This window comes from Protopterus annectens, chromosome 9.part0 (assembly GCF_019279795.1).
Source record: "Protopterus annectens isolate FY-2018-M chromosome 9.part0, PAN1.0, whole genome shotgun sequence".
Lineage (NCBI taxonomy): Eukaryota > Metazoa > Chordata > Ceratodontiformes > Protopteridae > Protopterus > Protopterus annectens.
This window is the reverse complement of record NC_056743.1, coordinates 1,499,905,705-1,499,931,408: the sequence shown is the minus strand read 5'-3', so window position 1 is coordinate 1,499,931,408 and position 25,704 is coordinate 1,499,905,705.

Below are 25,704 nucleotides of genomic sequence, written 5' to 3'. Positions count from 1 at the left end.
GCAGTTCATTTTCATTCAAAAATTTCTTTTGTATCCTTTCAATTCTTGCTTTGAAATTCTCCTTTGAAATCACTTCCTTGAGTGCATTATACGCTACAACCACGGATTCATTCAAAGCTTTCAACCTGGTTCTCCCTTCCTCCAATAACAATTGAACATACTTCAGTGATTTGAAACAGTGGCTGTTTTTGTTATTTTTAGTGATATATCTATATAAATATCTATTTGTATATATATATATATATATATAAATATATATATAATATATATATATATATATATATATATATATATATATATATATATATATATATATATATATATATGTGTGTGTGTGTGTGTGTGTGTGTGTATATATATATATATATATATATATATATATATATATATATAGGTGATAGCATTAAGGATATGCAGGGAATATTTTAACCATGGGTGAAGGTCTTTGTACATTATAAGGCTCTCCTTTGCTTTAGCTACTCACCTCTCAAATTGCATGTTGTTGCCTATTGAGAGTGATGTGTACCTTTTCACTGCACTGCTCACCATGGAGTTCTGCAGTTTGCTGCATTTATTGTTTCTAGCTGCTACATCTACTTTATTTACATTTGTGGGTTCTCATTTTCATTGTCACTTGCATTCACAACTGACAGCACTCATTGGAGTGTATCTGGCAGCCCAGTATCCTGAATCTGTTTATTAATTTAGTTATTTGATTTCTGGGTAGGTGGTTTGATCTGCACAATTTATTTACTGTGTGTTAACTGCAGAGGTGGTCTGGCACAGGACTTTTTATAGCCATGTCCTGGGATATCTAGCAAAGATGTTAAACAACAGAAAATAGTTTAAGTGAATGCCTGTATGGTGTGATGACTATTGCTATCATGATACAAATAAGAGAAACTTGCCTCAATATATAAACATATAATGCAATGACTCTTTTCTAAATTGCACATATAGAAGGGTTACATTGTCTGAAAAATTATCATGTAGCAATAAACTATAAAGAAATGATGACTTAGTAAAGCTTAAAATAAGTAATTGTAGTAAAGTATTGCAGGTACATGGAGAAATCATGGAATTTTCAGCCAGGATCTGTGATTTTATTTAGTATAAAATCACGTCCCCTATGCTATCACAGCAGCAGAGATGGTACTGACATTGTAATCCTATGAATGCTTTTTGCAGCTTTCATTAACTTGAAGTTCATTATGAAGTGGGGAGTATGTGTGTGTGTGTGTGTGTGTGTGTGTGTGTGTGTGTGTGTGTGTGTGTGTGTGTGTGTGTGTGTGTGTGTGTGTGGCATGCTTTGGTCCCCAGTATTCCTTTATGAATTATCATGTCATAATACACTTGAAATTACTAGAAATTAGCAAAAGTTGATTATCACACCATGACAATGATCTCTCTTTGTTGTTTATGTGATATCATTAGGAATATGCAGTTCAAATAAAAATATTCATGCAATAAAATGATTACCAGTGGTGAGTAACACAGACAAATATAAAAGAAACAGCTGTGCTTCACAAACACTCAATGCAGAAATAATATTATTGAATAACAATGGTTTAGATAACTAAGCAGTCTTATACTGTCAGAATATCAAAAAAAAGAGGTATAATGGAACTTTTACTTGTAACACACTGCTACATAGACACTAAAAGAGTTAAAGGACACCTCTAGATATTTTAACTAACTAACACTAGAAGCAAGATGAGCAATTTGTACCAAACTTCCTAATTTCCATGTTGGAATGTTGCTTATCTATTTTAAATCTTGTATTATCCCCTGGGCGGGGGTAACGCAGGATTTACCTATGGATAGTGCATTTCGATCATGGGGGTGAAGCCCCGGTGATTACACAAAGCCAACCATGGGTAAATCCTGCATTACCTACACCTAGTCATGGATTATTGCTATTATACTATGACGTTATTTAAGGAAAAAACTCTTACTTTCTGTAAACAATGTCACTGTATAAATGGGCTTCAGTGCATTGTATGCGCTAAACCTATACCTTTAAATACCTGCACAGGACATTGAAGTTTCTCTAGTTTTTTTTTTTTTTTTTTAAATCAGATATAGGCAGTACACTGCAATGCCTTCTGTCTAGTGTCTTCATATTAATTTTTTTATTAATGTGTTGAAGAGTATGGCGGGGTGCCTTTTATGAAGAGTCTGTGTGTGTCTGATTTTCTTGAGAAGTAAGGTACTGTCTTTGCAGTTTGCATGTCCATGGAGATGCTTGTAACGGTGCTCCCAGTATTCAGAACTGTGAAGTTCTTTTCTTTTAATTGTGTGCCCTTCTCACTCAGCTGCACACCACCTTCACAGCAGCAAATTTAATTTATAAGTTAATACAATTACATTACTACCTACTAGCAAATTTATCAAACCCAGAACACCTTAACAGTTATAAACCAGCTGTCTCTCTCCACTCTGCCAATACATTTATAACACATACAGAGCACATACACAGCACATACAAAGCACATGAGAACCATTATCTACTCGGTCTCCCAAATTATGGAAATTATCACTACCTTCCATCATATCACTACCTTCCATCATGGGCTAAAACAGCCTTTCTACATTCATAAAAATATGTTGTATTTTTCTGTTTCACAGAGCAATTTAATGGTTTATAGCAAAAGGGAGAAGTATTTTTAATAGTCTAAATTCTCCACTTAGTAACTCAGAGCAGCATACTTCAGAGCAAACTGTTTTGTATTGCAAAATGCTCACGTTTCAATAGGCATGCTGATCGGACTGTCCAATCAGTGTGCACATGTTTGAATAATTAAGATTTTTTTATTGTATAATATAGACTTAATTTCCTTGTGTACTATTAAGACCTTACAGACAACAAATAAAATATCCCACTTCACATTCCTTTCATGAAGAGACAACACTATTCTTTATGCTGACTTGGAGTGAACGCAAGAGCATCTGCCCTCCTCAACACCCTAACCTGCAGACTACCCTACTGCAGCCATTGTCCGCATGTGAACATAAAACTGTTTTTTTTTTTAATAATGTTTTCCGGCTTCCTTTATTCTGCAAATCAAAACACAGCCTCATTCCTCAGATCAACATCCAGTCTTGCAAAAGATGAGACAATCTTTGCAATGATTGACCTGGGTATCTGGAACTCTCTGTCAAAACATCTCAGGCATCAGGACATACCTAAATTTGCAATTAAACTTCTGGAACACCTCAGAGAAAAATGCAGATTCAGTTGTTTCCTAGATATTAGAGTATATTACCACAAGCAAAGTTATATCTTCCCTAATCAGCTAAGTCTGACTGCTGTACATGGCACACCTATATATATTCTGCAGCCCTTCAAACATTGTAATCAAGAGGCATAAACTTGGAGTCTGTGAATACTTTCTATAATTTGCTGGACATGCATTATACATGCTATCTGTCAACTGCCATAGGTCTATAAACAGGTTTACTGCTATTAAAAATATTACTATTTATAGCTTTTCATGTTTTTTTGCCTAGGCCTTCAAAATATTTTTTTTTACTTTAACTGTTACTGTGGTGTATTGTCTATTACCCAGGCTGTAGGTGGGAAGGGTACCTACACCAGCCCGCCCATCCAATTAATTAATTCAACAAATCAATAACTTAAGGAAGTTAGGTAAAGAGAAAATGACAAGGATACTATAATCAGGCTTGCCTACATGACACTCAGTAGCAAACACAACACAGAGACAATTTAAGTACAATGGAAACACTGCTGCATAACAGATTAATCTTTACCTGTGGCAATATCCATCAGTAAACAGACTGGAACACAGAGCTCAGTCTAAGTAACATCAGCTATTTAAAGTAGTAGCAGTATAGTATTGTATAACAGAAAGCAGATTCATTTGGTTACATTATTTTATTTTTTAATTATTTTCTGCTCATTACTGCTTGATTTTTTTCTTCTCAATGTAAATGAATATGATTTTGCTAGTATTTGTGTGTGAATTTGATTAAAATTATTTGTAAAAGATATTTTCACTAAAAAGATTGTGTATTTAATCATCTTTAACCCCGTCACATTATGCCCTTAAAGTATAAATGAACAAATGTCACCATTACAGAGAACAAGCAGCAGCAATATGAGTTGCAAGAGGTAAAAGGGGTGACAGACTTGAAAGGAGGAGAATAAAATTAAGATAAGCAGATCTCAAAGAAAATGGTCAGGAGGGAGTAATAGGTAAGAACTGTATTCATAAAATGATGTGTGGCTGCATAAAATGGGTCTGCCGCGAGTGCTCGTGTGTTACTAGCTGGAGACACACTTTCTCACTACCACTTGCTCTAATTGGAAAGTGTTCTAACTCCCACCAGCCTGACTGCCTATTCCTAGAAAGTTATCATTTCCTTCCTCCGCCCAAGCCTACTTAATTACATAGTTCTACCAGAACTCTAGCTCTAAGCTAAGAACTCCCACCCAGTCCCAGACCCTAACCATAGTAAGTCTGTGATTGCTGCCTAATCCTAATCAGAGTTCCTCCTCCTTAAACTTAAAGTCCCTATTTACTCTCAGACACTAAAGCAGCACTTCTACTCCCTAACTACAAGCTCTCTTCCCACTCGTAAACATAAAACTTTCCTCCTCCTTCCTAGCGCTAAACTCCCACCCCTTTACCTAAACCTACCCCGCTCATCCCACTCCCTAAACCTAAGACCACCTCACTATTGCTTTTGAACCCCCAGCCTGCACTGCCATCCCCACAGCTGCTGCACTAACCTTGGCTGAACATGAATAAAGAGTTCAGATGAAGTGCATTGGCTCTCCTGTTGCCTAATGGCTTCCACACCTTGTTCAAACACAATAATCGAGTTTGAGCATGAGTAGGCAGGCATGTGAGCTGCGTGAGTCCCTGGCTATGAAGTAATGGTGCTGAAGCAACTTTGCTCAGGTGACTGCAGTACATCTGCAGTGAATCCATGTAGAATGTACTCACCATATATCAGTGCATCAAAACTGACTGTGTTGCATATTTTTTGCTTTATTTTTTTGTTTGTGGGATGGATAGAAGATGGACTGGCAAGTTTCATGTTTGTTTTCAAAGTATTCCATTTGTTTGGATTTGTGTGTGTGATGTCAGACTTCATATATTAAGATTGGTGGTATAGGAGTTTGTTCCACTCTGCAGTTGAAAAAAGAATGGTGTATAGTGCTATGGAACATCTGACGTGCTGCTTTTCTGATTGTTTGATGTTTTATGGGATTGTTTGATGTTTTATGGGATATTTTAGCTGCAGTTAACCACATGTCGGTTGCATTCCTTGCAATTAATCATTGTAAACTTACCCTGCGAAAGAAGAATTTAATGAGTGCAAATTCATGTGAGATATGGCAACAGGTGATTAAGAGTTCCAGGTGGTTGTATATGATTGTAAAGAGGTTTTGAAGATTGTTAATGATTTTTGTTTATGATACTGTTACTATTATAGATAATACTGTACATTAAAAAACAACCTCATTTAATTTTTGTAGTTTTCTATAATATGCTTGTATGGATTGTGTCTAAGAATTGTTAGCATGTGCACATGCTTGTGTGCACACACACATACACATACACACACACACGTATGCATGCACATATACACACACCCACACACATGCAAGCATGCACACGTGTGAGTGTGTGTGTGTGTATAAATATATATATACATAGATCTACTTTCATTCACTGAAAACTCATTTCACCGAATCACATTTCACTGAATATAAGTACTGTTGGGCAAATACAATGTATATGCCCTTTTCCCCACTGTCATGCAATCCTGGAGTTAGTATATACAGTTATGGGGGTGTGGGTGGCACAGCTCCCCACTATGGGGTGTTGTTTGGGGCATAACCCCCCCCACCTAGTTTGCTTTTATATTTATGAATCTCATGTCACTGAAAGCTAAGAATATAAAACCAAAAGTAGGTGGGGGCTACACCCTGCAATGTGGGGGGGCTGTGCCCCTCACCCCCCAACTACATATACTAACTCCAGGATCGCACTGCAGTGGGGAAAAGGGAATATAAGTTTTATTTGCCCAACAGTACTTACATTCAGTGAAATGTGATTTGGTGAAATGTGTTTTCAGTAATTTGAGCTTTCTGTGATTTGTTGTGGGTGAATTGAAATTCAGTGAAATGTGTTTTCAGTGAATGGGAGTAGACCTATATATATACATATATCACACACAACCATGCACACACGCGTGCACACACACACACACACACACACACACACACACACACACACACACACACACACACACACACACACACACACACACACACACACACACACACACACACACACACACACACACACACACACACACACACACACATCATATAGACTAGTTGTAAATAAATAAATAAATAGAAAACAGTAAGGGTAAGGTATGGATGTTTATGAGAGATTTAGCCAGACTGTATTAGCTGCTAAAAAATCTCATTTAATCATGCAAATTGAGTGATATATATATATATATATATATATATATATATATATATATATATAAAGAGAGAGAGAGAGAGACAGACAGATAAATAGATAAATCTGCCCATCTAAATTAAATCATGAAGTGCTTTGTTGCAGTTATACAGTGGTCATAGATGTATTTTAAAATTTAAGGGCATCTAGTAGTGACAGTGCTGTGCTCAGTATTTTCACTTTTCAAACCAACAACTGATCAGCTGGAGTTCAGGATGTTTCATTGTTTTGCCATTGTATGATTGCTGTTATACAGTAACAAGGTTTTACCTCCCAGATAGTTCATTATACTTCAAACGAAAAGGGAAAAGCAAAATATTAAGTTAGTCTGATGATGTGAGATAGTGCTAGCTGTGCAGGGGGGGGGGGGGGTAGGGCAGTGCATGTGTAACATATGCCAGCATAGCTAGCTGGAGATTTATAAAGAATTATATGTCATTTGATTATCAAACTGATTTGTATAGATGCTTGTATTAAAAATGTATTTGTAAAGTTGCTTGTGTTAAAAATGTATCAACAATGAGCCCTGCTGGATAGAAAATAAATATACATGTATATCAAACTGTATTGTTGTAACTGATGAAATGTATATATTTTAACTAAGGATAGTAGAAGGGAAGGGGTTAAGCTCAGCCCAGCTAACCTTAAGAAAAATAGCCTGAAATTAAATGGCTTGGTTTCAGCCATAAAGATTTTATCTCACAGGTCTGAATGCAGCCAGAGATACAATGTCTTTGAAAAGCCTGCCTAGGATCCTGCTCTATTGTCCTTAGTGGTGAACTAATTGCTACCCTGGGGTTCCAGAAAATGGCTTGTTAGTTTCTGTAGGAAGGGTGGAACTGTTGGAATTGTTTTACAGTTTCCAGATGCTGTAATAAACCTTAGCTGAAGTTCTATGTGTGTGTATTGTGATACATCAGTGTGCCAGATCCTGGCTCAGTTTCTAGTGAGGTGGTAGTGTGGGAACCACAGAGTCAAGGGACCTGATGTGATGTCATTCTCTAGCCAGCACTGGAATTTGAATACTAATGAGAGGTGTGAGGTGTACATTCTGTTTTAAGACCTGACAAGACACTCACCCACATTTATCTTGCCTTTCTTTAGTAAGTAACTAGAGAATAGTAATTCTTCATTCTTTAGAAAAATATAGTAAAATTAGCTAAATGTTGTTTTTTTCTGTATCTGAGTTCATCTGTGTTGATTTTTATATGTCTTGTGGTTGAAACTCAGGTGTTTATTGTAAATAGATATTCAGTATCTTCATTTTTTCATTATTTATTATTAAATATAGCCAAACCTTTCATTGTGGCTGGTGTTTTAGAAAATATTTAACCTTTGAGAGTACTTGCATTTGCAGCAGTGTGGCTCCACGTTCCTGAAAGCCTTGCTGCTTGATTAAACACTACCATTTGTATAAGTGTTAATTTTACTAAGTGTAATTGGGTACCCTAGTAAGAGCATGAAAGTAGCTGGCTTCAGGTGTTCTAGTGGCAGCAGATCTACCTTATAGTCTGGGTGGAGGTGACACAGCAGGTAAGCTGTGCCAGCCTTTTCCAAGTGTGTGTGTTTGAAAATCAAATCTCAAAGAGAGTGCATGTGACAACTAATCTGAACAGGGAAACTGAAAAAAACTGATTTCACAGATATGGTGATGGAAGACTTGGCTTAGAACACCTGACTAAGGACTCATCTCTGCAATAGTAAGTGAGTAATCTTATTTGGAGCTTGGAGAGAAAGCTCAGCCTCAGGACTGGAGTGTGCATTCCCTGTGTTCTCTTAAGGGAAATTGTACTTGGTGCAGACAGTTGCCACTGAAAATACTGTGTGTGTCTATTTTTCTCACTGTGAGCATTCTCACCAGTGTCAGCGGAGAGGATTGAGGCTCCTTGATCACTGGCCCAGAGAAGGGGTGTCACAAGTAGATACACAGAGACATATATTATATTGCAGTTATTGAAGATATCAAGGATCATACTGTTATTGAAACTGTCATTAAATAGTGAAATAAAGTGCAGTTTATTTTAATGCAACTCCTATCAAAATATAATAAAAAAATCTCTACCGCTATAAAAATCATTTAGCTGTTACAACTTCCCTCTGATAATTAAGATTTGATCAGTTTTACCAAGAACATTACCAGTGGCACAAACAATGCATTGAAAAAGAGTCCTAGTGCTTGCTTATGTGAGTACACTTCTACAATACATCCCAAATAAGTTATGTAATTAAAAAAAGCTAAAAAAATAGACTACACAATGAATCTGTATTAAAATGGTCTAATGTTTATGTTATAATAATCCTCTGTATTAAAGTATTTATTCATTGACTGTGGTGGTGGTGCTGCGGTAGCGTTGTCACCTCAGAGTAAGACGTTGTCCTGTTCGATTCTCAGCTAAAGCGTCTTCTGTGTGGAGACATGCGTGAATGGGCATACCTTCGTTGAAGGTTGTGCATCAGAGCTGGCAACTGGACCAGAGTTCTGCTGTGGTGACCCCTAACCGGGAAAAGCCGAAAGACACAACACAACAACATTAAGGTATTTATTCATCATTATTCCTGGGTATAAAACCTATCATGTCTTCAGACCTACTGGCAATTATGGTTGAGAGTCCATATTTGACAAGGATATCACTACCACATGTCAGATTTTGAAGGTTGTGCATCAGAGCTGGCAACTTGGCACATAAAAATCTACTGCCAATCATTAGCGGACTAGAGTTCCGCTGTGGTGACCCCTAACCGGGAAAAGCCGAAAGACACAACACAACAACATTAAGGTATTTATTCATCATTATTCCTGGGTATAAAACCTATCATGTCTTCAGACCTACTGGCAATTATGGTTGAGAGTCCATATTTGACAAGGATATCACTACCACATGTCAGATTCCTTGGGATACCACATTTGAACTCCTAGAAGGCCAAATAATCATAGACAAGATAAATTACCACTTCATAGCTACCTATAGAACACCCTCTATGTCCCTTTATGAGCATGATAGTTGTCTTAACACATTAGCTGAAATTCACATTAAACTCAAGATCTTTCTACTAGGGCACTTCAACTATCCATCAATATATTGGCTGACCTACACTGCAAATGGTCAGTATGACTTGCGCTTCCTTGACATTATAAATACAAACTCTCTTTCACAAATAGTTAATCAACCTAGCAGAGGCCTGAATATCCTTGCTCTAGCCCTCACAAATATGTTCAGTTTTTGCACATCTCCTTATGTGTCATCATGCCTTGTTAAATCAGACAATAATTTAGTCTAATTTTCCTTTAAAACTGATGGTACTTCCCCTGTAAGTAGTTCTATGCTTAGGGACTTCTCAAAAGCAAATATTCAGTTAATTAATGACTTAAATAAATTATGCTGTAATCTTCCTCTGAAGGATCTTATTGCTAAAGTTGCTACTTATGCCTCTGATTTCTATTCCCTCTTAAATAGTTGTATCGATATGGCAGCCTCTATCAGTACTACATATATCAGTACATAAAAACTAACCTTTTTGGTAGAATACCCATATAAATAAATTATATGACAAGAGAAAGAAATTGCTTAATGCTTATAAAAGGTTTCATTCTACCTAACTTAAGATCACACTTAGGCAGACTAACAAAGAGTTTAAGGGAACTATTAGGAATATCAAAGCTGAGTATGAACTTAAAATAGCCATTAAAACCAAAAATAACTACAAATCCATCTTTAACCATGTAAGGAAGTTAAGAAATAACACACAAAATGTCTAGAGCTAGTCCACAATAATACTACACTCTCTGACCCAAAGGAAATAGCGAAGATCCTCACTAACAAATGAAGTACAAATTTTTACTCCATCTACAGTTATAGCTATTCCACAGGTTCTTCAATCCTAGCCAGCCCCTTTAATTACTTTGGAAAAAAATTCTTGCAGCACTATCAAAAACTATGAATACTTCATCCATGGGTCCTGATAATATACCAGGCTGACTGATTGTCTGCGCCAATTATGGCCTTTCTGAATTCTTAATCTCTTTAATCCATGCCTCTCCAATGGTTACATTCCTGAAGCCTGGAGAACAGTCATTGTAATGCCATTACACAAGGGTGTCCCAACCATAAAACCTGGTACCTATAGACCTATTAATCTCACTAATCTCATATGCAAAGCTATAGAGTGTATTATCTCAGACCTCAGTAATCTGGATATTGAAAATCCGCCATCAATTTTGCTTTGTCAAAGGAAGGTCCTGCCTCTTTAACCTCATTAATTTCTTTGAAAAAGTAACTGAATAGTGAATAGTGGTTATGGAGTGTATGCAGCAAATCTATAACTGACCAAGGCCTAGTACACTATTCCTCATACAGGTATTATCGGTAGTCTTGTAAATCTGAATATGATTCCTTATATTGTGTGATGGATAGCTAGCTGGTTGCCTGACAGAGTCAATGTGGTTAGAGTAGCAGGACTACTCAAAAGATGAAAAAGTCCATGTTTCTGCCAATTGTCTGAACTGCTGACTTGTAAACTGTGCACCATTGTCAGAAATGACTCTGTGCAGACTACTATGGTCAAAAAAGTGTCTCTGCAACTTAATAATGACAGTATTGGACATTAGGTTAGGAAGAAGATCAATCTTGAGCCAATTTGAATAAGAGTCTAATAACATCAAATAATGTTGGCCATTCCACTCAAAGATATCTGTGGCTACTGTCAATCAAGTAGTTCAGGAATCTGGCTTAACTGAAGTGGTTCTTTCTGTTGATGCGGCTTTATACTATTTCAAACTGAGCAAGATGAAAGTACTTTCTCAATATCTTTTGGCATAGAAGGCCAACATACTAGTTCTCTCACTCTTCTTTTGGTAGATTCAGTCCCTGGGTGGCCACGATGCAAGATCTTAATGTACTCTTGTTGCAAGGATTTTGGAACAACCACTTTTGGACCTTTCATGATGATACCATTGTCTGACAAAATCTCATCTCTGTATGGAAAATACTGTTGCACTTCTATTGGTAAGCAAGATACTTTTGAAGGCCATCCTCAACTAATAAAGAAGTTGAGCTTCTGCAGAATTGGATCTGAAGCTGTGTGAGTTTTAAGCTCGTCAAGACGTGTGGAAGAAAAAATTCTCACTTCTATGACTTCAAAATCAGATTTCTCATTGTCATGCTGTTCAGTGTTTTTTCTGGGTGATCTGGAGAAGGTATCAGCAAGCTAAAGAAGTTTACATTTTGTGTAAACAAGGTTGAAATTGTACTTTTGCAATTTGAGCATCATGTGTTGCAGTCTCACAGGAGCTGTGTGCATTGGCTTTCTCAAAATAGTAACTAGAGGTTGGTGGTCAGTTTCATCTGACTAGGTCAGCCATAAATATAATCATGAAACTTCGAACATGAAAACACAATTGCCAAAAGCTCTTTCTCATGCTAGGCATACTGCATCTCGGTTTGGGTAACAGTGCTCGATGCATAGGCTACTGGTCTACCCTCTTGAAGAATGACTGCACTTAGACCAAACTTTGAAGCATCACAGGAAAGAGTAACTGGTTTGTGAACATCATAATAGCTAAGAGTTGGTGGACTGACAATTTTCTGGATATCAGATGATCTTTGGTACTGTTCTGACCATGACTAGGTTATATCTTTGCATGTCAGCTCTGTTAGTGATGCTGAAAGTTGGCTAAAGTCTAGAACAGCCTTGCCTAGATAGTTGACCATGCCAAGAAAATATTGTAGGGCTTGGACATTGTCTGGAGCTGGCATCTCAAGAATTGCTGTTTGCTTAGAAGGATCTGATCATAAGCCTGAACTGGTAAACAAATGACCAACATAAGTAACTTCTCATAGCCTGAATTTGCACTTCTGAGGATTCAGCCTAAGATTCACTTCATGTGCTCTTTCTAGAACTTTCTTGAGGTTTCTATCATGTTCAGCTTTACCATTGCCTCCTACTAGAATAATATCATCTACTATAATAGCACATGGATAATCAGAAAAAAATTGTCCTATCACACGTTGAAAGACTTCACTGGCAGATTTTATTCCAAATGGCATTCTCAGAAATCTGTAGCTCCTGAATGGTGTACCAAATGTGGTCAGGAATGAAGATTTGTGATCAAGCAAAATTTGCTAACATGAACTTTTTGCATCTAAGACAGAAAAACAGTGGCATCTGGCATAAGGGCACAAACCTATTTAACTGCGCACATAGGATGATGAGGCCTTTTTAACACTTTGTTCAAATGTCTTGGATCATTACATATTCTAATATCATATGAGCTTTGTGAGTTACTACCATGGAAGATACCCATTCAGTTGGTTCTTCTACTGGCTAAATTACTCCTCACTGCACCATTCTGTCTTACTCAGCATTAGCTCTGTTCTATATAGGTACTGGATCTTTCCGTGCTGGTCTGATAACTGGGCTGACCTCTAGGTCTAACTTCATGGCATACACAACTGGGAGTTTGCCTAGTTTGTCTGCGAAAATATCGAAATTTGAGCTGTTGTCATGCAAACTTACATGGTGGACTTCTTTGTTAAATAATAGCAGTCCCGTTTTCAAACTGTCTCTGAGACCTAATAATGGCTGCATGTGTCTCTTGACTATATAAAAGTGGAAGTCATAGCTGTTCCCTGCAGAGTAACATGAAAGCACTACTGAGCCTTCTGTTTGAATTTCTTCACTACCATAGCCAACAAGCTTTGCACACTTTGTCAAATCAAGTTGCTCTGCAGCTTTTACTCTAGCAAATGTTTCTGCTAACATAACATTGCACTTTCAGCTGATATCTACTTTGAGCTGTACAGGACTTCCATTAATCCAAACAGTACACAAGATTTCGTTCTTTGCTCACAAATCTACTGCATTGACTGTTTCACCAGCACAGACACACCATCAACATAACAAATAGGGTCACAGCTTTCTAACTGATCAACTTGCCTCTTTGTGTACCCTCTTTTAATAAAAGAACATGCCTTGTTTAATTTACAAAACCTTTTTAAGTGATTCCACTTATTGCAAGAATGACACAGCTGACCAAAAGCTAAGCACTTTTCTCATTTGGACTCATGATTTCGACCACAATTATGACAGATGGCTATGAGGATAGCAATTGGTTTTGCTGTGTCACTTCTGTGCTTTGCTGCATGCACCTTGGGCCTTACTGAAGCTGCTCTGGGTTTTATTGCAGTTGCCATATGCTGTGGCCTGTATTTTTTAAACTTGTGCTGCATACTATCTACTTTGGCTGCGGAAGGTAGTAGAAGGCTTGCTTTCTCATTTGTAAGCATACTTGTGTGCCTTTCTGTAAGCTCGTATATCTGACAAATCTCAATGGCCTTATTTAACATCAAATCACTGTCTTGAAGCAAAATATTTCTCTCTGTGTCATTATTAATACCACACAAAAGCCTGTCCTTTATCAGCTCATCTCTCAAATCACCAAATATGCACATTTTAGCTTTATTTCTCAAGTCACTTATATATGCTGCAAAAGTTTCCCCAGGCTTTTGATTTCTTGTGCAAAACAAATGCCTTTCCATTGTAATATTTGTTTGGGGGTTACACATTTCCCTAAATTTACATTTTAAGCATTCAGGATCTTCCCACATTACAGCTGGTACCACAATATGGTGGTTCTCCCACTCCCCTTCAAACATAGCAGGTGCATACACAAATGAATGCTCTTTTTCAGTGGCTTCTGACCCAGCTAAGTTAAGCAGAATAAATGCCTTTGTATGTGCATCTTTATCAGGAAAAAACAGTCTGTATGAGAACATCATATTCCTGCTAAAACACTCTCCGATTTTCTGCAATATTATTATCAAACACAAGTGGTTCATGTCTGTGAAATTCTTCTGCTGTGGGCACAAATTATAGTAAAACACAATGTAATCTTGGCCCTCATAATTATGCACGAACATGCACACACACCAGGTACTTATAATAATGTTCAAATGCACAATAAACACTTTGAAATACTGTACTTTGCAAAATATTCTTTAAAATGACTGTACTTTGTGAAATAACTGTACTGTAATACTGCACACACTTGTCAAACACTTTGCACACTTTGGATATTTCAAATAGCTTTAGTTAATGCGAAAAAGTAGCTTGTAGTGAAAAAATACAGTTGTTTTCCCTTTTTATGCAATTTTGATATTGTTTCAAACACTTTCTTAATTATTTTGAATATTTTTATCAATATGTCACAGTTTCAGACATTTCATTTAATAAGAAATTTGTTTTTGAGTGTTCTGAGTACTTCATTTTATATTCATAGTGAAAGAAATCATTTAAGCAAGTTTTAGTACCTAGAAAATGTTTCTGATCTGTTTTGCAAGTTGTTTGAGCAGTAGGGATGATCAACTACTATATATTCCTCCATTTCTAACCGGTTGCCTCATGGTTGTAACTCTGGATCCCATTCTGACACCATGTCGCTCGTCTTGTGTATAAGAAGATGAGGCTTGGGTGTTCATTTAAGTAGTTTACTGCATGCAAACACATCAGAATGGATGGTAGGAACATTGAACTCAAACAAACTATCTATCTATCTAACTAACGGATTGACTACATACTTCCATGCTTTCAGTCTGGCTGCTCTATCAAAATGGCACTCTGGCTTGCACATACTCAGTACTTGTATGCATGTGCCTGCTGACTGGAAAGCTTCTTAAAGATATATTACACACTCTGATCTACAGCTATCATGCATATATAGCAGCACTTAATTCTTCATTAGATTTGGATTATTTATTTTTTATAGCAAAGAGTAATACATTTGTGTGATAACATGAAAAAGATATTCAGTCTTACAAAGAAAGGTAAATATAATTCCTGGGATCCAGAAAAGCTTAGTGTGATGCAGAAGCCTTAGCTAGGAAAGCTTTTTCAGTTCAGAGATCACACTACCACTAAGGTTTCCCCCCTCAGTATGGATGGTGGTCTCATAGTTGAAGATGCATACTATTCTGGCAGTCTTGGAGAATTGCTAATGCTAGTTAGACATGTGATAGCTCCAGGAAATGTCTGCAGCTCCTAGCTTTATCAGCTGAGTGATTCATGGAATTGATTGGTTAAGTAAAATTTTACTCTCAAAAAGCAAAAAAATCCATCCTGAGCAAGTAACTGACCCAACACAACTGCTACATTCAATACAAATGCCAGTAGTATCCAAAAAATCCAAAATCCAAAGGCAAGTAAAACTGTTAATTACATCCATCTGTTATTACATCCATTAATAGTATATAAGTAAAGTATGTGGTACACAAGGCCAAATCCTGATATTCTTGGACACATTGGACAAGTTCCCAGTTTTGTTTATAAGACAGGTAAAAACTTAAAATGGCTATTCGAACTTGAGTTATTATACCACCAGTTACTAGAGAAAGGGACAACAAAATGTGGGGCATGTTGACAGTGCCCTTTTATTATGGAGAACCAGACTGTTGCTTTGGAACATGTACCTTTCAAAAAATGATGTTGAAAAAGGGCAATTGCGGTACCAGGGGTATTGTTTATTTGGCCTTGTGTACCTCATGTGGTTACTTCTATATAGGGAAAACAGAATGTAGCCTTAGGAAGCATATTTATGAACATCTATATGCTAGTAATAAAGCCAATACAAATAATGCCCTTTATAAGCATAGTCTAGTTTGTAAAGGTACTAGTAGGTTCAAATTTGAGGTTTTGGACACTGCAGTTGATAATATAAGAGGAGGTTGGTGGGAACTAGACCTGGAGATCAGAGAACTATATTGGCAGCTAAAATTAAATGCCATGGTACCTCCAGGTATGAACAACAACAGCACTATTGTCCCCCTCCTCAAAAAATGTGCTCTTACTTTATAAATATTATTCATAACAGAACATGCGTTCTCTTATACATATGTTTTTAAGTCAGAATTGATTTTATGTTTTATATTCATTACAAGACGTACAGTTTTCATGCTTGATTTACTTTAATTAGAATTATTGCATGTCTTTTATGCTTTGTACCTTTATGTGCCTCCATACTCAATTATTCTAATTAATAACAGATTGTTATATAAAGGATGTTTTACATTTTTTGATAAAGTTCATTGTGTATTAAAATAAACAATAGCGCTAAGTTGGAGTCCGGCTCTTTATTGCCATTTGGTTGGTGTGTCTTGCATTCTGTTATTTCATTTTTGGAGCTTCTTTGAGGTTTGATTATATAAAGGATTCAGTTACTAGTGGCATTTGTTCTGATGAAGTCTCTTAGAGCTTGAGACAAAAGTGCTTAACCTTTCATATGTTTTATGTTAATAAATATTTTTACCTGCCTTTGGATTTTGGATTTTTTGGATACTACTGGCATTTGTATTGGATGTAGCACAGTCTTGTGGGATCAGTTACTTGCTCAGGATGGCTTTTTATGTTTTTTGGTAGTCTTGTTTGATCCAAGTCTTTGACATACTGCTTCTTGCTTAAAATTTTACTCTGTAAGGAAAAAGAGCACTCATAGTGTAGGTAAGCTTAGCGAATACGTGGGGGGGGGGGGGATTTAGTGTGTATATGTGTGTGCACTTGTGTATGCATGCCTGTAGGGACATGAATACTTGTGTATGCTTGCCTGTAGGACCATGAATAAGGCTATGTGAATGTGTGTGTGTGTGTGTGTGTGTGTGTGTGTGTGTGTGTGTGTGTGTGTGTGTGTGTGTGTGTGTGTGTGTGTGTGTGTGTGTGTGTCCATCTGTCTGGGGTAGGGAATCAGGAATCTGGATGTGTATGTGTGCATGTGTATGTGCATCGGTTTGTGAGAGTATGAATAAGTGTTTCCTGAGTGGGATCAAGAGTGTGTGTGTGTGTGTGTGTGTGTGTGTGTGTGTGTGTGTGTGTGTGTGTGTGTGTGTGTGTGTGTGTGTGTGTGCATGTGCTTGTGTGTGTGTGTGTGTGTGTGTGTGTGTGTGTGTGTGTGTGTGTGTGCATGTGTGTGTGTGTGTGTGTGTGTGTGTGTGTGTGTGTGTGTGTGTGTGTGCATGTGCTTGTGTGTGTGTGTGTGTGTGTGTGTGTGTGTGTGTGTGTGTACATGCATGTGAATGTCAGGAATTTGTATGTCTGTTCATGGACATCTGAATCTGTGTGTGAGTGTTGCACCTTGAGTGATGTACCTTTCCTAATTGATGCATGGGCCACTAGGAAGAACACTAACATGATTAGGTCCAATAACACTGGTGTTCTGTTTAGAGACATTGTCATGAGTCAGTAAAGAGGTCTTTCTCACTGTGGCCATGCTTTTCTCTGAATCACACCGTCCTGCTGTTGCATCAATTGACAATCCACTTTAGGCAATTAACATGAATGATGAGGATTGTATTGAATCCTAACCAAAAAATAATGTAACAGAGAAGCACCATGAGGTGGTGTGGATAGGTCATGCATTTCCCCATGGAAGGAAGTTCTAGTTTGGTTATATACGTTATGTCCTTATGGCCAAACAACATCCATATAGTGGGTAAAAATAGGAATCACCTCCACCCTACCATGCATGGTATATCAACACATCATTTTTAGTTGATTTGATTGACTAAACCATCATTTCTGTTTAATTAGCTCAGGCTTATGTGTATAAAAAAAGATAATTTACTCCCATTTAAAGTGATTTCACTGCTTTCTTTGCTAGAGACAGGTGAAAATAAAGAAGCAACTGATTTTTGTGCCTGTTTTTTGGAACTCAGTGGGACTCCACCTCTGAAGAAATCAGAAATTAGCAAACAAAGCCCGACATCTATCACCTCAAGAATCACAGGAGCATTTTCAATCTAATCAAGGGATTTTTGGATAAGGGATGATAAGGGGGACAAGAAGGATTTGAGTTTTGAACCTCTTGTACTGTGTAGTGATGGCTTTGTGGCTGTCCCTCCTGCCCCACCCATTTATTGTAAAGCAAGCTTTGGCTATGTGATTGTGAGTAATTCACCCCCCCATATTATATTTATGAAGAATTTAAAGGTAGTATATTAGAGGGGGATAAAAGATATAAGATTCTTAAGTACATTCATTTAATAATTGATTGCAAATATTTTGAACTTTTTAGAAGGGGATTCGTATTGGTGCCTTTGTGAAGGACTGATTTAGCTAAGATATTGCTAGAGTTAAAGATGTATGTTAGGAAATTGAACTTTGGAATAATATTTCAGGATAAAGTAGATACTGTTCCCCAGAGTATGTTTTGTAGGTCAAGTACTGATAATCTCCCACTACATCCAGCCCTACCATTGTATGAAAAAATGTGTGAACATGATTTGAGAAAAAGAACAAGTTTTATTGTGGCTATTTATCTAGAGAAAAAAAATCTCAACTACAAGAATTAGTTTGTTATAAAAATATTAGGATCATGAAACAGATAAGGAATGGGTTTTTATTAATGAACTGTATTAATTATACAAGTAAAATATTTATTTTATTAAATAATGAGAATCAGTACGTAAGAGTGACAAGAAATGAGATTAAGGCGGATTATTATAAATATACACTCTTTTGTTTCATTAGTTTACACAAAGAGATATCACTAATGATGTGTATAAGTTTTTTTAAAAGTTGATTCCCTAATGGTGCCAAGCATTTTTCAGGATCCCAAAAGTTCATAAAGGCATTGTAAATTCACCACTTCGAATTAGAGTTGTGGCTGGGTGGTCAAAGACCCACCCCTTAGCTGTTTATCTTGATAAAAGGCTTAAACAATTTTGCATGGTTTCCCTATATGACCAAGAATTTGTAGGAATTTGTGGAAAATGTAAAGAATGAGTTTTATGACAATGAATGTATTATGTTAACTATGGATGCAGTAGACCAATTTACACGTATCCCACATGATATAGGGCTTGGATGGTTTACAGTTTTACTAAAATGTGACTTTTTTAAGTAATATAGAGATTAATTGTGTCAATGATTTCATAAAGGCAGTATCATTTAATCATTTTATTAATTTCAAATGGGAGTATTTTATACAGATTAGTGGTATACCTATGGGCGTGGCCTGTACTTCGTTATATGAAAATTTGATCATGTGATACAGGGAGGAGTCTTATGTTTTTAATTCACCTTATAAAAAGTATTTTCTAAATTATTTAAGACTTTTAGATGCAATTTTTATTCTTTGGAAAGGTGACAATATAGAATAGTAGAGTACCAGTGATTTTTTAAGATTTACTTACAATTATTCTGTGGACAGCATTTCATATTTGGGTATATTAATAAGAACAGTGCAAATTAATGTTTTACTGCTAATATTTTGTAAGTCAACATTTTCAAATGCTTATTTAAGCTTTCAAAGTTGTCATCCAATAACAAAAAAAGAGAAGCCTGGTTAAAAGGCAAATACACCTTTTATGGATCGTATCCGAGGGCATTAATTCAAAAAAAAGAAGTGGAATTATTAGTTAGTTTGTTTGCTTAGAGAGACTATCCTGAGAGTTTACTATATGAGGTGCGTGATGAGATTCTTAGCAACAGAAATGTAAACTTAACAGCTTTATTGGGTAAAGGACTCCAACAGACACAATAAATAAAAAGAAATAACAACAATAAAAATGAGACTGTCAAGTTTCAGTGAACTATAATTTTAAAATATGGAAGTTACACACAAATGTTTAAGTCACTTTTAAAGGACAACTGGAAAATATTTGACTGCTTCACAGAAATAAAAAAAGTAATAGGGGATGCACTGATTTTTGCATATAAAAGGCATTTAAATAATAAGGAATGAACAGAGAGGGGTGCTATTCAAAATGGTATTGCATGCACCTTTGAACAATTTTTCAGAAGCAAATGTTCTTTCACCACTCACTCCCTCTATTCTGCTTTTTTTATTTTAATATATATGCAGATTATAGCCCATGAACTGGCCTAGAATGCAACAGCATCCATCTGCACAATAACTCCACTCCCCCCACAGCCGTCAATGCCATAACACACCTGCACGGAAACCACCCATTACTTGCAACAGTCTCACAGCCCATAAAACCTACCTCTGCCATTTGGATACTATCCGTGCAGAAAGGTGCTGCCATCACTGCTCCACTTCAACAACGCTTACTACCGCATAACAACTTATATGCCATAACCCTGCTAACCTGCTAAAGATGCTCCATGCAGACACCTCACTCTAAAGGGGCTACCCAAAATGCCGAGTGAATACCCCCAAACCCATTAATCCAGCATCCAGCACCCCCCTCAAGCAAATAGTATAAAATTGCACTTTAGCAAGGTAAAAGCCAAGGCCACAGCGCCAGCACACAACCCCCAACCACCCTTATCTGCCCCAAATCACAACTACTGAAATTACCTCACATGCTAGAACTACCAACCAAAATTCTCCCCTTACCTCTTCAAAGTATATCTAATGGACAGCCTAATGCTAGAATCCCTATACATGTACTAAATTTCCCTTAATATTATCCTGTTACTAACCCCTTACCAGCATGTAAATAATACACATACTAAGTATAACTACACGCTGCCAGAGCCAAATCTCCCCTACTTAATGTACTAACCACACACACACACACACACACACACACACACACACACACACACACACACACACACACACACGCACACACACACGCACACACACACACACACACACACACACACACACACACACACACACACACACACACACACACACACACACACACACACACACATAACACACAAAAACATAGATAGACATACATATTTACAAACCCTATATACCCAAAAAATACCTCCTCGCTGCCACCACTGTTGACCCAAGGCCTACCTGCTTAGTCTAGTACATATAGGTCATCTTGGACATGCTGCTTGCACTAGCAAGTTCATGCAAAAATGTGATTCCTTACTCAGATATACTTACATAAAACCCATTAAGCCCCTCCCTACCCTTACCTCATTTCCTCCCAATCATCCTTCATCCTATTTAATCCTTTCACCCCCCCATCTTACTTCCCCTACCCTCTTAATTCCCACAACTATTTCTATCTAAACCCCCCACTGAAGATGTCCCTGGACAAATTGGTTTGTTACCAAACCTCATTTATGTGTTTTATGTTTCTGTTGAATGGGTGTTTGAATGATATTAAATTTTATAAAATACTTTTTTATGTTGTTTAAATTAGATAATATTTGATTTGTAGATATTTAATGTGGTATTCACATAGTGTCACTTGATTCGCTGTGGGTATAAAAAAATGGATGTTTTATGTTTTCTTTAGTTCTGATGAAATCTAGTTTTGTTATGGATAAAAGTGTTTAACTCTTTAATAAAAGTATTTATTTAATTCCTTGAGTTCAACGTTGGTCTTTCCTGGAGGTTTGGAAACCATGTTCTGTATTTTACTTGTAATTTTGCTATGAAATGTATATTTTTACTAAATGCAATCTGTCAGCTTATATACCATAGTCCTGTTATCTGTTCTTTGTTCTTCTCTAGTGTACTGCCTACATGTCATAATATCATGATATACAAGGTTGAAATACGAGATGCGAAAAAAGGAGTGAAACAAGTACTTACCGTTTGTAACTGTAAGTCTTGTTAGGCTTTAAGAAATGTCTTGCACCTGAAACACTATAAAAAACTACAACTTGCTTTCTTTGTACGGCTTCTCATTTTGTTCTGTGGTGTGTCAGACAAATGTCTTCAATATTTTATCATAATTTACAATGACTTTTTTATTGTGTTCAGACCACTTGATCTAGTTCTCTCTCACTTGTAATGTGGAATAAAATACTTACTCTATACTTCCTCCACCAAACAAGCACTGAAATTCAGCTTACTACTACCCATAATCCAGCATGCTTTTCTCGCTTCACATCATATACATTTAAGATAAGCAGAACATTTGATTGTCATTTTTTGATGTTTTACTTATGAGGTGTGACTGGACACTACACTTAGGTTCTGATACTAAAGGTATCCAAATGGAGAGATGGTAAAATCAGCAAGCAAAGGATAGTAATATTGCTGGAACTGAATTCATCCTTAAGTCTTGGTGAGTACCTTCTGGATGTGGATGCTGTTTTTACAAAATCTCACAAAATCTCACAAAGATGACACTGATATGCAGATTGTATTTTATATAGCATATATCATTGGTTCACAAGTCCCAGGATTAAAAAGGGTCAAATCCGGTTAGGGGCACTGGTGCCAGGACTGGAAAAAAATGACAGTATAGAATCCTCAAGGCAGAAAAATATTACTACAATGGGGTTAGGTCAGGGTAAGGGGGTGGATGGCCACCTCTGTTGTAGAAAGAAGTAGTAATCCACAAAAAAGCACAACGACTGACAGGCCAAAAAAGAGCCATAAAGATGACAGAATAGACTGTTGAGGATAAAAAAGAAATTATGTATTTTTACTATTATGCAAGAAGGCCAGAATTTTCTAATAGAAAATATTCAAAAAGATTGAGAAATTAGAGGAAAGAAAAATACTTGCACAAGAAAAACTGTCAAACGCTTTAATTGCAGATATTTGTCATTAATTCAACAGATCCATGAAAAATATTATATAGACCAAGAAACTTTAGGCCATTTGAAAAAAGAAGCTACTGAGGAAGTTCAAAAATATAAAGAACAAAACCTAGAGATTTTGAAAGGTATAAAAAAGAAATCTGGACATGGGAAAGAAAGAAAGAGAGATCTGATGTGGTGTAATATTTATGCAAAGGAGAAAGCCAAACTTATCAGTATAAAAAAAGCAGTTCCAATGACATTGAAGAGAAATACAGGCAAAGGCAACCAGATATGGAACATTCTACAATACAAAAAATAAGATCAGGAAAGGGAGAACATCGAACACAAGATTAGTAAATTAGAAATTAAACAAATAGAAACCTAAGTTATGGAATACCCATTAAATTATGGGTTCAGTGTTGAAAATCCAACTCTGGTAACATCACAGCATGATGGAACAATGAGACCCCAGAGTAAGGAGGAAACAGGTGGAGTGGGAGGCATCTGATGAAGAAGTGTGGAGATGGGAAAGAAAAAGAGATTAAATTTGGTACAATATTTATGCAAAGGAGAAAGCAAAACTAATCAATACAAAAAAGCAACACCAAAGATATTTGAAGAGAAATATAGGCAAAACCATCCAGATATGGAAAAATTTACAGTACAAAAAAAAAGTGGGAAAGTATAAAAGAGGATTAGTAATGGAGAAGATAAAGAAATAGAAACAGAAGTTATGGATTAGCTGTGAAGTGAATGATTTAGTGTTGAAAATCCAACTCTGGTAATGTCACAGCATGATTGAAAAATAAATGATTCCCCAAATTAAGGAGAAACAGGTGGAAAAGGAAGTATATATTCACTTGCCACATGAAGATACTCTGGAGCCTTCAGCAGGAAACCAGTACAAATGTTTAGTTGAAGGTGCACTGCAAGGAAAGGAGCAGGAAACTGTGGCAACTCTAAAGTAGTCAATGTTGTGGCGTGATAGGCCAGTGATTACACAAATGGAAGAGCAATGGATGACGCAGGATGCAGCTGAAGAGACTATGTCACAGAAAGATGTCCTGGAACTTTCTGTAGAATGCCCACTGGAAACAGAACATAGAATGTGCCCTTAGTTTAGAAGAAAATGATCTAAGGGAAGAATTTCTTGATTTAATGGAGATGGGTAGACATATTAAAATCAATGAAAGAAATAGATTACAGGAAGTCAAAAAGACCCCAAATGTTAGAAGTCTGATAAAGCAAATGAACACAGAAATCAAGATCATTAACAGAAATTCATGTGATATAACAAAAACAGATAGGATATATTATTGTGCAGCTAAATTAATAACAAATAAAGTCCTATCACAAAAACACATGGCAATAAGGGAAAGGAAGGAAAAAAATCAAATGCCATAATTGAAGCATCAAATATAGAAAACTATACAGCAATTAAGATAAGACATGTCACTGTTAGAAGAGTACAGAAGAAGGAACAGATCAACAAAAATACTTTGAAAGATAGATGTGATAAAAAGAATGCTCAGTATCAGAACAGACCAGGATCTATTGTACACTATTTCAAATAAAGTAAAGATATCAGAAAGGCAGAAAAACATAGAAGATCTGCAGATAAATATAAAGGAAAAGTACAAAATCAACAATTCACTGATGACCCAAAAGGTTTTAGAAAGAATTGGGAAACAAGGCAAAGGAATAGAAATACCACCAAAAAAAGAAGAAACAGACACATGTTGGGGAAATATTTATGAAGACCCTGTGGAACATAACAAAGATGATGAATGTTTAGAAGAAGTAAAAGAAACAGTAAGAAGTTCAAATGTACAGGACATGAAATAGGATGAAGTGATGGCCAGAAAAACAGAAACAAAACTAAGGAAAGCTCCTAACTGGAAAATCCCTAGTCCAGATGCAGTACTTAACTTTTGGCTAAAGTATTACCATCTTTACATGAAGATTTAGCCCTGAGTAAGAACTATTTATGTGCCCATCCCAAGCAGATAACCAACCTGGTTAACAACAGGATAAACAATACTCCTCCTTTACTGTGACTCTGGAATATTTCCTAAAAACTATAAACCAATTACTTGCCTTCCAGTGATGTATAAATTATATACTGGAAATGATGTCAACAGAGTTTATAGTTATTTAGAAGAAAATTCAATCATGGCAACAAAACAAAATGGTAATAAAAGAAAGTGATATGGACCAAAGGATCATTTATAGTTAAATAAAGCCCCAATGTTGAATTGTAAAAAGAAGAATCAAAGTATGGCATGAGCAGATGACAACAAAGCATTTGACAGCATCCCACATTCATGGATAAAAGAGTGTTTACAGGTGTATCAGATGTACCCTACATTGATCAGTTACATTAGAGTGACCATGAAACAGTGGCAAACCACTTTTTTAGCTACGTCATGATAAAGGATAAATTATTATCCCAGGGATAAAAATTCAAAGGGGGATATTTCAGGGTGACTCTCTGTCACTGCTTTTTTGTCCTGCCCTTAACCCATTAAGCTGCCTACTTAACAGATTACATCATGGTTACAAATGGGCTCCCAGGAAACAATTAAGTGTAAAGACTTCTCATCTTCTTTTTTGTGGATGATTTAAAACTGTATAGATCTTCAGATGAGGAACTGAAAGCACAACTGCAAGTGGTCAAAACTTTTTCAGATGATATAAGAATGTCATTTGGTCTTGATAAATGTACAAGGGTAACCTTTAAAGC